Source organism: Ascaphus truei, unplaced genomic scaffold, assembly GCF_040206685.1.
Source record: "Ascaphus truei isolate aAscTru1 unplaced genomic scaffold, aAscTru1.hap1 HAP1_SCAFFOLD_758, whole genome shotgun sequence".
NCBI lineage: Eukaryota > Metazoa > Chordata > Amphibia > Anura > Ascaphidae > Ascaphus > Ascaphus truei.
In genome coordinates, this window is record NW_027457093.1 from 71,494 (window position 1) to 84,414 (window position 12,921).

Genomic DNA, 12,921 nt, shown 5'->3' on the forward strand with positions numbered 1-12,921 from the left:
ACCTCCTACTTAATTTAAGCTCACCCCCTCCCACATTTAAATGGTTAAGGGCTCACTCCATAGCATCTTCCACACAGGGGAACTTGTTTGCTTGCAGGATGGTTGTGACATCTCTAATACAGAGTGCCTTTCCTGGTAATGTACAGGTTAATAAAGGCTTCAATCAGACTTAGAACTTTGCAACTAATATTGACAGATTTACTATAAATCATTCTTCCTGTTATTACACAGGTTATTAAGAATTTATATTAGCGTTAGGGACCCCTGAATTGTGGTCTGCCGTGACGTTGGCTCAGGGGCTTACAACAATTTTGGCCAAAAATGTCAAACTAAAAGACCATTTTACTTAATAGATATTTATAGATATATATTTAGACACTGTACCGTGTATGATTTTCACTGGATGTGCTAAAACTGAGCTGTGTCTGTGTTTTATGTGCTGTCTCTGGTTTTAAATATATATTGCCATGCTCAGTAGCACTCCTCTGTGACATTCATATGCTTATATATATGTTGTGGTTATTTTGGGGGTTCAATAGGAGCTTGTTAGGTGTCCAGTATATTTTACTAACAAGACTCACCTGGCCTGTTATGCCTGCACCAATCTGCAGTGTCTCCCTGTAGCTCTTCCTGTCCCGCCTCCGTTCCTGATTGGACCTTCCTGCTTTATCTAGCTCCTCTCTGCTCTCAGTCTTTGCTCGACATAATCTCTGTATGGAAGTACTTCTGGATTCTCTCAGTGTTTTCACAGGTTCTGACGCAGCTCGTACGACTACCCCTTCTTGCTCTCGATCTCGGCACCCCTTGAACAACGCTCTCTCTGGTAACCCCTTGAACACGGCTTGGACTACGACCTATCTCCACTCTCCACTCCCTGACTTCGGCAAGGTAGCATTCACTCTATCTCTACAACCAGTACCGGCAAGTATTGTCTACCTTACTACACCTGGCCTGGCAACGCTTCATACCACACTCCGGACACGCTCCCTTTGCTGCGGGTGCGTGTATTACCACTTCCCCTTCAGCTCAGGGGACGGGTCTGGTCTGCGGGCAGCACCGGCGTAACACTTAAATACCTTATTGCACAATGCATATAATTGTACATTATTTCTAACGCGATCCGCTTATAACGCGATGTGATTGTTTGGACCCCAAGCACAGCGTTATACAAATATCAAATATCACAGCCTATCAAATATACTGTGCATCTATCTTGCCTTTGAAGATTTAAAGGGGCTATTCCCCCTGCATGTTTTGTAATTATTTCCCTCTCTCTCTGTACACTAGGGCAGTCCTCTGACTGAGTCACTGATTGAGCCACCTGTGCTGAAGCAGGGATATCCTGAAAACCTGACCTGTTGGTGGCCCTTGAGGACGGGAGTTGGCCGCCCCTGCAGTAGTGCGTCTGTTTTCACCTCTCTGCTTTTCCCTTATCTCTACAGTAAGGGGGTTGAGCTGTACATACATACAGTACATATTTAGGAAGACGCATTTTTTTTATATGCATTGGGTTTTGTTATACAGTATGCACTGGGGTTTGTTTACTGCTGCGGCACAGTTTATTCGAGCATTTGCCCGTTCTGTGCCGCAGCAGTAGCCTGGCGCGCGCCCGAGTGTGACGGGCGCACGCCGAAGCAGCGGAAGAGCGCCCTCCGATCGGGGCGCTCTCCCTACCGCTGCCGGGTCCGCCGGGTCCCCCGGAACCCCCTGCCGGTCCCGCGATCGCGGGACACCAGGGCTCCCTCGGGGAGCCCCTGGACACGCGTGCAGGGGGCGCACGCTCCCGATGACGCGTGACCGCGCGTCTATGACGCGCGGCACGCCGAGGGGCGGCCACTAGCAAGCCGGGAGATTTCCCGGCTTGCGGTACCGACCACACTTCAATAAAGTGTGTCGGTAGTGTATATGCATTGTTTTTTTTTGTTTTTTTTTTCAGTATGTATTGTATATTTTTTATAAGCATTGTTTGTTTAGTACACCGAGAGGGTGCGTGTGTAGTGAGAATGAGAGGGAGCATATGTGTGAATATAACCATTAGTGTGTGTATCTGAGTGAGTGTGTCACTGTCTGACAGTTACTGTGTTTGTAAAGCATAATGAGAATTGTGATTGTGCGTGTGTATGTATATATGTATATCTATATAAAACATACAATATATACATATATATTTATATATATATTTCTCAAACCGTCGTATGTGTGTTTGTCTGTCTGTCCTGTGTCTCCCTGTGTCTAGGGGCAATCGCATTGGACCTTTGGCCCGTCACTCCACCTCAGGCCAATGAGATGGCTCCCTTGGCCCGCCCGCCCCCGCACACCTCTCATTGGCCGGTGTGGTCACACACACACACACTCACTCACCCCGCGTGCTCCTCTCCAAGATGGCCTACCACACAATGTGCAGCAGCCTAGGTAAGACAGTACACACTGCGCCTCACACCCCCTCGCAGGCGTGCCGCCTCACACCTTACACCCTGCACCTTACACCCTGCGCCTCACACCTTACACCCTGCGCCTTACACCCTACACATCACACCCCTCCTGCCTCACACCCCTCCCGCAGGCGTGCCTCCTCACACCTTACATCCTGCACCTTACACCCTGCGCCTCACACCTTACACCTCACACCCCTCCTGCCTCACACCTTAAACCCCTGCCGCAGAACACCCCTGCGCGTCCCACCTCAACCGCCCAGGAACAAGTGGCGGAGAAGCCGGCCGCAGGAGCTCACCATTACCTCCTGCCTCAGGCCAGGACCACACATGGCGCTTCCTGCCGCCGCCTGCACGCGCCTCCATTGGCCGGACGACCCATCGGGGGAGCAAGCGGCCGGCGGGGGGGAAGCGGGCGAACCCTCTGGGAATGGGGGGGGGAGGAGAGGCCCGAGCCATCGGAGAACAAGCAGGGGGGGCGGCCAGCCATCGAGCCAGCAGGGGAACGGACGCCCGGATGGGGGGGGGGCAAGCGGATACATAAATTATGACAATACATATGCCCCCTGCTCCCCCCTTCCCCTTTCCCCCCTCCCCCTTCCTCCACTTCCACTCCCTTCACCCCCCCAACTTCACCCCAACCTCCACTCCCTCCCCTCCTCCCCCTCCACCCCACCTCCCTCCACCCCCCCCTCCACTCTTTCCCCCCCTCCACTCTTTCCCCCCTACACTTTTTTCCCCTCCCCCTTCCACCCCTCCTCCCCCTTCCCCCCCTCCTCCTCCCCTTCCACTCCCTTCACCCCCCCACCTTCATCCCCCAATCCACACCCTCCCCCTACTCCACCTCCTCCCCCTCCACTCTTCCCCCTCCCACCCCCCTCCACTCTTCCACCCCCCCTCCACTCTTCCCCCCCTCCACTGTTTCCCCCCCTCCACTCTTCCCCCCCCATCCACTTTTCCCCCCATCAACTCTTTCCCCCCCCTCCACTCCCTCCCCCCTCCAATTCACATCTCCCTCCCCCACCCCCCTCCACTCTTCCACCCCCCTCCACTCTTTCCCCCCTCCACAGTTCCCCCCTCTACTCTTTCCCCCACTCCACTTTCCCCCCCATCCACTCTTTCCCCCCCCTCCACTCTCTCCCCCCTCCACTTCACCCCTCCCTCCACTTCACTCCTCCCCCCCTCCACTCTTTCCCCCCCTCCACTTCACCCCTCCCTCCACTTCACCCCTCCCTCCACTTCACTCCTTCCCCCCCTCCACTCCCCCTCTTTCCCCCCCTCCACTCCCCCCTCTCTCCCCCTCCACTCCCCCCCAATCTCCCCCTCCACTCCTCCTCTCCACCCCTACCCCCCTCCACCTCTCCCCCTCCCACCCTCCACCCTCCACTCCCACCCACTCTGCTCCACTCCCACCTCCACCCTCCCCTGTCCCCCCTCCATTCCCCACCCTCCACTCCTCCCCTACCCCCTCCACTCCTCCCCTCCCTCTCCCCCTCTCCACTCCCACCCTCCACTCCCCCCCTCCACCCTCCTCTCCCCCCCACTCTGCTCCACTCCCACCTCCACCCTCCCCTGTCCCCCCTCCATTCCCCACCCTCCACTCCTCCTCTACCCCCTCCACTCCTCCCCTCCCTCTCCCCCTCTCCACTCCCACCCTCCACTCCCCCCCTCCACCCTCCTCTCCCCCCCTCCACCCTCCACTCCCCCCCCTCCACCCTCCACTCCCATCCACTCTCCTCCCCTCCCCCTCTCCACTCCCATCTCCACCCTCCCCTGTCCCCCCTCCATTCTCCACCCTCCACTCCTCCCCTACCCCCTCCACTCCTCCCCTCCCTCTCCCCCCCTCAACTCCCCCCCTCCACTCTCCACTTCACCCCCCTCCACTCCCCCCCCCCACCCTCCACTCCTCCACCCTCCACTCCCCCCCTCCACTCCACCCCTTCCCCCACTCCACTCCCCCCCTCCCGCCTCTGCTTTTCACCCGGCCGCCTCTGCCTCACAGCTTCCGCACGCACTCAACACACACCTGTCCTCACTGACACACCCGCCACACACCTGCTGCCTCCCGCCCATATGCACCAACATCACTGACCCGCCGCCTCACACCCTCCACTCCCACCTCCACCCTCCCCTGTCCCCCCCTCCATTCCCCCCTCCTCCACCCTCCACTCCCCCCTCCTCTCCCCCCCTCCACCCTCCACTCCCCCCCTCCATTCCCCACCCTCCACCCTCCACTCCTCCCCTCCCCCTCTCCACTCCCACCCTCTCCCCCCCTCCACCCTCCTCTCCCCCCCTCCACCCTCCTCTCCCCCCCTCCACCCTCCACTCCCCCCTTCCACCCTCCACTCCCCCCCTCCACCCTCCTCTCCCCCCCTCCACCCTCCACTCCCCCCTTCCACCCTCCACTCCCCCCCTCCACCCTCTTCTCCCCCTACTCCACCCTCCACTCCCACCCCCTCCACTCCTCCACCCTCCACTCCCCCCCTTCCCCCCTCCACTCCCTCCACACCACCCCTTCCCCCCCTCCACTCCAGCCCTTCCCCCCCTCCACTCCACCCCTTCCCCCCCCTCCACTCCACCCGTTCCCCCCCTCAACTCCACCCCTTCCCACCCTCCACTTTCCCTCCTCCCCTTCCCGCATTCCCCCCTCCTGCCTTCCCACCTCTGCCTTTCACCTGGCCGCCTCTGCCTCACAGCTGCCGCACGCACTCAACACACACCTGTCGCCACTCACACACCCGCCACACACCTGCTGCCTCCCGCCCATACGCACTGACATCACTGACCCGCCGCCTCACACCCTAGCAGGACCCCCACTCACAGACAGCACTCACAACCCACGCGCCACCCACCGCCTCATACCCTAGAGGGACCCCCACTCACAGACAGCACTCACAACCCACGCGCCAACCGCCGCCTCACACCCTAGCAGGACCCCCACTCACAGACAGCATTCACAACCCATGCGCCACCCGCCGCCTCACACCCTAGCAGGACACATTCATCCCATTTTTACATCTCTTATGTCACCAAAATATACATTGTACTGTGGTGTCTTTACAATAAACCATTTCAACATTATTATTCAACCTTTACAACAAATAGTCACCTATTGTTCCACGATTTATAAATAATACTACCTATTACGTATTTACATCCCGGCCAACGCCGGGTATATCAGCTAGTATATATATATATATATATACACACATACATACTGTATATACATATATATAAAACATTATAATATATATATATATATATATATACTGTATATATATACAGGTTGCAGACCTGTCTAAGACATGCAAATGAGCATACAGGAAATTTCCATTTGCTATATATGCTATATATATATATATATATATATATATATATATATATATATATATATATATATAGTGTTCGACAAATCACCCAAAAATCTACTCGCCCAACCAAAAAATCTACTCGCCACCTAGTCCCGCCCCAACTCCGCCCCTAGTCCCGCCCCCAACTCCGCCCCTAGTCCCGCTCCCAACCCCGCTTTAAAATAAAATATATAAATAAAATACATTTAATAAATTCCTAGTCAGAACAACATTAATTTTTGACATAAATGTATTTATTGTATTACATTATACTACAATTAGACGTGTGTGTGTGTGTGTGTGTCAATGTCGGATCTAGAAATAAAAGCCAGATGTGAATGACTAGTTTCCTGAACCCCTTAACCAGTGTCTGGACGTCGGCGCTTCACAGAGAGAGACAGACAGAGAGAGACAGATAGACAGACACACACACACAGAGAGCGGCACACCCACACACACACAGAGAGAAAGAGAGACACACAGAGAAAGAGAGAGAAAGAGAGACACACAGAGAAAGAGAGAGAAAGAGAGACACACAGAGAAAGAGAGAGAAAGAGAGACACACAGTGAAAGAGAGAGAATGAGAGACACACACACTGAGAGAATGAGAGACAAAGAGAGAGTGCGACAGAGAGAGCGAAGAAGAGAGTGCGACAGAGAGGGAGACAGAGAGAGGGAGATGGAGACAGAGGAGGGAGAGGGAGACAGAGAGAGAGAGGGAGAGAGTGACAGAGAGAGGGAAAGCGTGACAGAGAGAGGGAGAGGGTGACAGAGAGAGGGAGAGGGTGACAGAGAGAGGGAGAGGGCGACAGAGAGAGGGAGAGGGCGACACAGGGAGAGGGCGACACAGGGAGAGGGTGACACAGGGAGACGGAGAGGGTGGGTCACACAGGGAAAGGGTGACACGGAGAGGGAAGGTGACAGGGAGCGGGACAGGGTGACACAGGGAGAGGGTAACACAGGGAGAGGGTGACACAGGGAGAGGGTGAGAGGGAGAGGGTGACACAGGGAGAGGGAGAGGGTGACACAAGGAGAGGGAGAGGGTGACACGGAGAGGGAGAGGGTGACATAGGGAGAGGGAGGGTGACACAGGGAGAGGGAGGGTGACACAGGGAGAGGGAGGGTGACACAGGGAGAGGGAGGGTGACACAGGGAGAGGGAGGGTGACACAGGGAGAGGGAGGGTGACACAGGGAGAGGGAGGGTGACACAGGGAGAGGGTGGGTGACACAGGGAGAGGGTGGGTGACACAGGGAGAGGGTGGGTGACACAGGGAGAGGGTGGGTGACACAGGGAGAGGGAGGGTGACATTGAGAGGGAGGGTGACAGGCACAGGGAGGGTGACAGGGAGAGGGAGGGTGACAGGGAGAGGGGGAGGGTGACACAGGGAGAGGGAGGGTGACAGGGAGAGGGGAAGGGTAACACAGGGAGAGGGAGGGTGACACAGGGAGAGGGAGGGTGACACAGGGAAAGGGAGGGTGACAGGAAGAGGGAGAGAGAGGGTGACAGAGAGGGAGAGGGTGACAGAGAGAGGGAGAGGGCGACAGAGAGAGGGAGAGGGCGACACAGGGAGAGGGCGACACAGGGAGAGGGTGACACAGGGAGACGGAGAGGGTGGGTCACACAAGGAGAGGGTGACATGGAGAGGGAGGGTGACAGGGAGCGGGACAGGGTGACACAGGGACAGGGTAACACAGGGAGAGGGTGACACAGGGAGAGGGTGACACAGGGAGAGGGTGACACAGGGAGAGGGAGAGGGTGACACAGGGAGAGGGAGAGGGTGACACAGGGAGAGGGAGAGGGTGACACAGGGAGAGGGAGGGTGACACAGGGAGAGGGAGGGTGACACAGGGAGAGGGAGGGTGACACAGGGAGAGGGAGGGTGACACAGGGAGAGGGAGGGTGATACAGGGAGAGGGAGGGTGACACAGGGAGAGGGTGACACAGGGAAAGGGAGGGTGACACAGGGAGAGGGAGGGTGACAAAGGGAGTGGGAGTGTGACACAGGGAGAGAGTGGGTGACACAGGGAGAGGGTGGGTGACACAGGGAGAGGGAGGGTGACAGGGAGAGGGAGGGTGACAGGGAGAGGGAGGGTGACAGGGAGAGGGGGAGGGTGACAGGGAGAGGGGGAGGGTGACACAGGGAGAGGGAGGGTGACAGGGAGAGGGGGAGGGGGGACACAGGGAGAGGGAGGGTGGCACAGGGAGAGGGAGGGTGACACAGGGAGAGGGAGGGTGACACAGGGAGAGGGAGGGTGACACAGGGAGAGTGAGAGAGAGGGAGAGGGTGACAGAAAGAGGGAGAGGGTGACAGAGAGAGGGAGAGGGCGACACAGGGAGAGGGCGACACAGGGAGAGGGTGACACAGGGAGACGGAGAGGGTGGGTCACACAGGGAGAGGGTGACACGGAGAGGGAGGGTGACAGGGAGCGGGACAGGGTGACACAGGGAGAGGGAGAGGGTGACACAGGGAGAGGGTGAGAGGGAGAGGGTGACACAGGGAGAGGGAGAGGGTGACACAGGGAGAGGGAGAGGGTGACACAGGGAGAGGGAGGGTGACACAGGGAGAGGGAGGGTGACACAGGGAGAGGGAGGGGGTGAACACAGGGAGAGGTAGAGGGTGACAGGGAGAGGGTGACACAGGGAGAGGGTGACACAGGGAGAGGGTGACACAGGGAGAGGGTGACACAGGGAGAGGGTGACACAGGGAAAGGGTGACACAGGGAGAGGGAGAGGGTGGGTGAAACAGGGAGAGGGTGGGTGAAACAGGGAGAGGGTGGGTGACACAGGGAGAGGGAGGGTGACACAGGGAGAGGGAGGGTGACACAGGGAGAGGGAGAGTGACACAGGGAGAGGGAGAGTGTGACATAGGGAGAGGGTGACACAGGGAAAGGGTGACACAGGGAGAGGGTGACACAGGGAAAGGGTGACACAGGGAAAGGGTGACACAGGGAGAGGGTGACACAGGGAGATGGTGACACAAGGAGAGGGAGAGGGTGACACAGGGAGAGGGTGACACAGGGAGAGGGAGAGGGTGACACAGGGATAGGGAGAGAGAGAGGAGGTGACACCCTCACAGACACACAGACACTCACTCTCACTCAGACAAACACACACACACACACACACACACACACACACACACACACAGTCTGTCACTCACACACACACACACCCACACAAACACTCACAAACACAGTGGCAGGAGGGGTCGCACATGGCAGTGGGGGCAGGGAGAGAGAGAGGAGGTGACACCCTCACAGACACACAGACACTCACTCTCACTCAGACAAACACACACACACACACACACACACACCACACACACACACACAACACACACACACACACACCACACACACACACACACACACACACACACACAGTCTGTCACTCACACACACACACACAAACACTCACAAACACAGTGGCAGGAGGGGTCGCACATGGCAGCGGGGGCAGCACCGGGTGAGGATTTCCCTGCTTAGAGCAGGCTTAGAGCAGGAGTAGCTCCGGTTAGGGGATTTCCCCTGCTTAGAGCAGGCTTAGAGCAGGGAGTAGCTCCGGTTAGGGGATTTCCCCTGCTTAGAGCTTAGAGCAGGGAGTAGCTCCGGTTAGGGATTTCCCCTGCTAACAGCTGAGCTGGCAATCAGAGCAGGAGAAGAGCAGGGCTGATGGATTGCCCGATGGGAGGGGGGGGGGGGCGGATGGCCGATACGAGGGCGGGCGGATGGCCGATACGAGGGGGGGGGGGGATGGCCTGATGGGAGGGGGGGGCAGATGGCCGATGGGAGGGGGGGCGGATGGCCCGATGGGAGGGGGGGGGGGTGGGTGGCACGATGGGAGGGGGGGGCTGGTGGCCGATGGGAGGGGGGGGAGGATGGCCTGATGGGTGAGAGGGGGGGGGGGATGGCCCGATGGGTGGGAGGGGGGGGGGGTGACAGATGGCCCGATGGGAGGGAGGGGGGGCAACAGATGGCCCGATGGGAGGGAGGGGGGGGCGACAGATGGCCCTGCAGGGGCCTGAGGCAGACAGGCGTGGAAGGGCTGGCTGCCGGAAGGGTGAGGAGTGGAAGCGCTGAGGAGGGAGGCCACTGCTCAGAGAGCCGGAGGCGGGGTAATCTCCCCCAACAACATGAACCCGCCTCCGGCTTATTTTTTTTCTCCAGCGCGAGCGCGGGAAACGCAGCAGCGCGAGCGCGGGATATTTAAAAAACACATGTATGCTGCTTGGGCCAATATTTACTCGCCCGGGGGTTAAATCCACCCGCCCCGGGCGAGTAAATGTATATAATTGTCGAACACTGTTATATATATATATATATATAAAATCAAAAAAGAAATAGACGATACGACGTTCTGTGGCTAACGAAATGCTTTTATTTGTGCGAGCTTTCGAGATACACTGATCTCTTCTTCCGGCGATGTTACAATAATGAAGCAAGCAAAAGGTATACTTAAAACCAGTGTCTCTTGGAATGTTATCTGTGCTTGTCCCTCCCCCAGTGTGGATGTGTTTATGGCTAGAGGTGTCAAAAGGTTCCTGAAAGCAAGTGATGTAAGAGTGTGTGTGTGAATATAAATGAATGGAGAGCCCACAGTATATACAGTGCTTTACTAAAGGTGTGTGGAGTGGGAGTGGATATAAATGGTGTGGGCAGGTGTGGAAATGTGAGAGATTGTTGAAGCTCGGCTAACACGGTACTGATACCTCTACATATACATATATATATATATAAAGCAGAAAATAGCCGTGTTAGTCCAGTTGCGATAGTGCAGAATAAATGAGTTCTTCAGTATTAGGTGATACCTTTTTTATTGGACTAACAATTTATGTCATAGGACAAGCTTTTCGAGAGTTTATCCTCTCTTCTTCAGGTCAGGCAATACTGATATACAAAGGTTTCAATGGCTAAAACAGTGTAGAGAGAGGGGGGGAAAAACCAGCAGATATTTACTGTAGATAATGTAGGGTGTTAAATGTGTTTGAAGCCAGGGAACGGTGTCAAAGAAAGGTGGGGAGGGGTAGGGATACAGGGGGGAGAGAGAAAGTGTGAATAAGAATAGAGGCAAGCAGGATAATTACAAGCAATTTTGATAGGGTGTGAGAAAACCCATGTCCGCATTAAGTCCTTTGGTTTTGGTGTCAAAGAGTCTTATCATTCTGAGTTCAAATGTTTTCCGTTCTTGGGTGCTTTTAAACATTCCATTGAGGATTTTGATTTTAGATCATTTATGGAATGATCTGGTTGTGAGAAGTGATGTCCCACAGGTGAGCAGTATCTTCCCTCTTCGTGATGGAGTATGGAGTGTCTGTGCATATTCATTCTTCCTTGTAGTTTTTGGCTGGTTTCCCCAATGTAGCAACCTTGGTCACATTTGTTGCATTGAATCATATACACTATATTCCTGGATGTGCAGCTGTATGATCCTTTAACATTGAATGTTCTATGGTTGTGACTGGCTGTGGGATCTTGGCAAATATGTTTGCAGAGTTTGCAGCGTTTGTTGCTGCACGGCTTTGTGCCATTATCCATGTCTTTAAAATCGTTGTGAAGTTTTCTGCTGACTAATTTCTGATTGAGGTTTGGTGGTTGCCGGAACGCAAGAATGGGAGGTTTGGGAAAGATTTCTTTTAATGTTGCATCCTCTGTCAGCATGAGTTGCACATCTTTGATTATTTTTCGTATGCCCTCTAGGGTAGGGTTGTATGTGGTCACTAGTGGTATGCGTGTGGTAGGTTCTTTCTGTCTGTATTGTAGCAGGTGTTCTCGTGGGGCTTTTATTGCAGATGTGATAGTTTTGGCAATGGTCTTTGGTTTGTATCCCTTCTGTCTGAACGATTCGGTCAGGGTTGTGAGATGCCTGTTTCTGTCTTCAGTGTCAGAGCATATGCGGTGGTGTCTTATAGCCTGGATGTGTATGATACCTTCTTTTGTATGAGTGGGATGGGAGCTGAAGTTGTGGAGGTAACTGCATCTGTCAGTTGGTTTCTTGTATACAGATGTGTATAGTTTGCCATCTTTCAGTGTTACTGTAGTATCTATCTATCTATCTATCTATCTATCTATCTATCTATCTATCTATCTATCTATCTATCTATCTATCTATATATATATATATATATATATATTGTATAGCGCACACACACCCACACACACAACGTTTTATTCAACTTTTTAATTGATCATTTGTAGAGAAAATGAACAATGTCGCTATTTTTCAAAATGTAACATCTCTACTAGTGTAAAATGATACTTCATATAAAGCAGGTTATGGGACACAGTATTATCACAAGCTGCTAACATCTGACAGGGCTCAGAGTCTGTGTGACATACAGAACATTCTCATTCTAAATTTCAAAAAATATTGTGTTGATTTCTGACCTGATTTCCGTGGTTACAGCTGAACCGCTCTGTGCCTGGGTTCTACTGCATGTCATCACTTTCTGCCACAACCAGCTGACGGTGGATCTGCAAGGAGTTCAACGCTCATTGGCATCAAATCTGTGGCTTGGTTAACGTATTACAGTATTTCTCCAGCTTTTTCTTGTATTGTTTTTAAATAGATTATTTTTGTTTAGTTTATTAGATTATATTGCTTAGTACAATAATTATATTAATTAGTTTAATAGATATTTAGTATAATAGATTATATTTCTTAGTTTAATAGATATTTCTTCGTAAAGTAGATTATATTAACTAGTATTTAAGTCTCCACTTAAGTCCCTCCACTCCCCCGCTCCACTCCCACCTCCACCCTCCCCTGTCCCCCCTCCATTCCCCACCCTCCACTCCTCCCCTACCCCCTCCACTCCTCCCCTCCCTCTCCCCCCCTCCACTCCCAACCTCCACTCCCCCCCTCCACCCTCCACTCCCCCCCTCCACCCTCCTTTCCCCCCCTCCACCCTCCACTTTACCCCCCTCCACCCTCCACTTTACCCCCCTCCACCATCCACTCCCACCCTCCACTCCCCCCCCTCCACCCTCCACTCCCCCCCCTCCACCCTCCTCTCCCCCCCTCCACCCTCCTCTCCCCCCCCTCCACTTCACCCCCCTCCACCCTCCACTCCCCCCCTCCACTCCTCCACCCTCCAGTCCCCCCCCTCCACTCCCCCCCTCCACTCCACCACTTCCCCCA

The 12,921-nt window shown here is 54.6% G+C and overlaps 1 long non-coding RNA gene across 1 annotated transcript; it reads left to right on the plus strand.

Moving 5' to 3' along the window:
- Positions 1–389: 389 nt before the first annotated feature.
- LOC142486156 (uncharacterized) lies at positions 390–12,752 on the plus strand. The gene is made up of 3 exons (XR_012798826.1): positions 390–888; positions 1,288–1,441; positions 12,187–12,752. It is a non-coding gene; the product is annotated as an uncharacterized LOC142486156 (long non-coding RNA).
- Positions 12,753–12,921: the final 169 nt, after the last annotated feature.